Consider the following 3,305-nt stretch of genomic DNA (forward strand, 5'->3'; position numbering starts at 1 on the left):
GAAATCTGATGGTTCTGTTAGCTCCGTTAGGTGATTTCGGGGTTGGGAGCGTGTTCGGGATGTATTTTTGGAGGCTCGTAACTCATTTAGGCTTGAAATGCCGAAGTTTGAATTTTTGTAAGTTTCCGGTCCGATAGTGAGTTTTTGTATCCGAGGGTCGGATTGGAATTCCGGAAGTTGCAGTAGCTCCGTCATGTCATTTGGGATGTGTGTGCAAAATTTCAGGTCATTCGGGCAAGGTTTGGTTTGGTTTTTGATCGAAAGTGTGTTTTGTTGGAATTTGAAGTTCTTAGGCTTGAATCTTTGATTAATTCGTGTTTCCGGCATTGTTTAGGTGGTTTAAGGATTGGTACAAGTTTGAATGATGTTATGGGATATGTCCGTAGGCTTGGTTGAGGTCCCGGGGGCCTCGGGTGTGTTTCGGATGCTCATCCGAGCAATTTGAAGTTTGGAAATGTTGCAGAAAGTTGCAGGTCTGAATTCCTTCTTCGCGTTCGCGAAGAAGGCACCGCGTTCGCGTAGTAGTAGCCATCCTCTCATCGCGTTTGCGGCCACTCTCCCGCGTTCGCGTAGTGTATGTCTGGAGAGGGTAACGATTCTCTACTCTCCTATGACTAAAACCCATTAATCTAATCGCAAATTCACCCTTTAATTTCGTGTTTTTGAAAGGGAAGTGGGTAAACTTCTTAGACCTAACTATGGGGTTTTGAGGGGTCATTTGACCTCCAATTTGGGAGATTTTTATATGGTTAGACTCGTGAGAGTACGAGGGTTCTGAAAACGTAAAAATTATTCGATTCCGAGCGATGGATGGAGGGGCATTTTGGTCATTTTACCTATTTTCGCGCCCTAGCTCTAAATTTAATAGTGGAATCGGTTGTTTGCAATATTATTTACGATATGTAATTGAATTGAATAGATTTGGGCCATTTGGAGTCTGATACTCGTGGCAAAGGCGTGGTTTCTATTGATATTGAGCCGGTTCGAGGTAAGTGGCTTGTCTAACCTTGTGTGGGGGACCTTTCCCCTTAGGATTTGTTATTTGTTGATTTGAGTGCCTTGTACGCGAGGTGACGGGCGTGTACTTGAGCCAATTGTTGAAAACCCGTTTTTCTTAAGATATTGAGATTGAGTTCCTTCCATATTTGCTTTATTCTACTTGAAATTATAACTTGTGCTAGATTAGGAAAGCTTGTTTAGTTGATTTAACTTGCCTAATTGCTTAAGTTGCCTTAACTGTACTACGTGAAGCATGCTAGGCCAGTACTACCTGTTGCTTGTCTTTTGTACTTCTTTTCCGTGTACCTTCTGGTTGTGATTGCGCATTTACATTGGGACTACGGATATGGGATTCCGGTAGCTCCCCCCTTGTTTGTTTACTTTGGGACTACGGGTTCGATTTTCGGTAGATCCCCCGCATTTTTACTTTGGGACTGCGGGTTAGATTCCCGATAGATCCCCCTGCACATTGATAGTTGGGCTACGGGACGGTATCCCAGAAGATCCTTCGGATATACACATATGATGGACTACGGGACGGTATCCCGGGAGATCCACTGGACAGTTGAGAAAAGGACTACAGGACGGTATCCTGGGAGATCCTCATTGTTACCATTGGTGTTGAGCGGTATTTATTCTGTGGTTGTTCCGTTCTTGTGTATTTGCTATTGCCTTGCTTAATCTGTCTTATATCACTTCTGTATTTATTATTTCTGTCAGATTATCATACTGTTAATTATTGTTATTACTATATTTTGTCTCAGTATGACCCTGACCTTCCTCGTCACTACCCAACCGAGGTTAGGCTTGGCACTTACTGAGTACCGTTGTGGTGTACTCATGCCCTTCCTGCGCATATTTTTCATGTGCAGATCATCCAGGTACCTCTACCCAGGCGCCCTATCAGTGAGGCAGGAGGACTACGGAGACTTCGAGGTAGATCTGCTGCGTTCGCAGACCGACGAGTCTCCCTTTTATTCTATCTTTAGTACTTAATTTTTCCTTCTTTCGGTTGTTAGAAATTCTGGTGTTTGGAACCTTTACTTTACACTTCTGTAGCCTGTGTTTCCCGTGAGTTTCCGGGTTTTGGGAATTGTTTTAGACTTGCGATATTGAGTTGTACTTGCCAAGCGGCATTCAGTACAGTTTCTTTTAGATATTTGATTTGAATTTCTCTATTTTTCCGCAATTAATATATTTCCGCAAATGTTAGGCTTACCTGGTCATGGGGACCAGGTGCCGTCATGACATGTTCACGGTTGGTGAACTAGGGTCGTGACAAGTTGGTATCGGAGCTCTAGGTTCATAGGAGTCACGGAACACAGGCCGGTTTATTAGAGTCTCGCTGATCGGTACGGAGACGTCTGTACTTATCTACGAGAGGCTATGTAACTGTTTAGGAAAAATCTTCGTTTCATTTGAATTCCTTGTCGTGCGATATTTTGACATCAATTCTAAACTTATGACTTCTATTCTCTCATAGATGGTGAGGACACGTGCCACTCGAGATGATCAGGCACCCGCGCCCCCTACTGCAGCCGTCCGAGGCCGGGGCCGGGGGAGAGGCCGAGGACGCGCACGTGGTGTAGCCAGAGCACTTGCGCGAGCTGCCGCCGAGGTACCACCAGCAGATCCAGCCGGAGCCCAGGCACCCGGCACACCTACTACTGCCACTACTACTCCAGCGCTCCAGGAGACTTTGGCTCAGTTCATGAGCATGTACACCACCTTGGCTCAGGCGGGGTTGCTTCCCCTCGCTGCAGCCACATCCCAGGCCGGGGGAGGAGCGCAGACTCCCGCCGTCCGCACTCCTGAGCAGCGGGTGCAGGTTGAGCAGGTTCCCGAGATTATTCCCCCACCGCCTGCAGCACCAGTTCAGCCCGAGGATGGGTCAGCTGCTTCAGAGGACGAGCAGCGGAGGCTTGAGAGGTTTAAGAAATATGATCCCCCAGTGTTCAGTGGCTTAGCATCAGATGATGCCTTGGGATTTTTGGAGGAGTGTCATCGCATTCTTCGTACTATGGGCATAGTGGAGTCCAGCGGGGTCTCTTTCACTGCTTTTCAGCTTTGGGGAGCTGCCTATGATTGGTGGCGTACTTATGAGTTAGACAGTCCAGTCGAGGCTACTTCACTGACTTGGACCCAGTTCTCGGACATGTTTATGAGAGAGTTTGTTCCCCAGAGCCTCAGAGATTCATGGCGCGCAGAGTTTGAGCACTTGTGCCAGGGTGCTATGACAGTTTCAGAGTATGCCATCCGGTATACCAAGCTGGCCAGGCATGCACCGGCTTTGGTTCTACAGTTCG

The sequence above is a fragment of the Nicotiana attenuata genome, chromosome 12 (assembly GCF_001879085.1).
Source record: "Nicotiana attenuata strain UT chromosome 12, NIATTr2, whole genome shotgun sequence".
In the NCBI taxonomy this organism is placed as follows: domain Eukaryota; kingdom Viridiplantae; phylum Streptophyta; class Magnoliopsida; order Solanales; family Solanaceae; genus Nicotiana; species Nicotiana attenuata.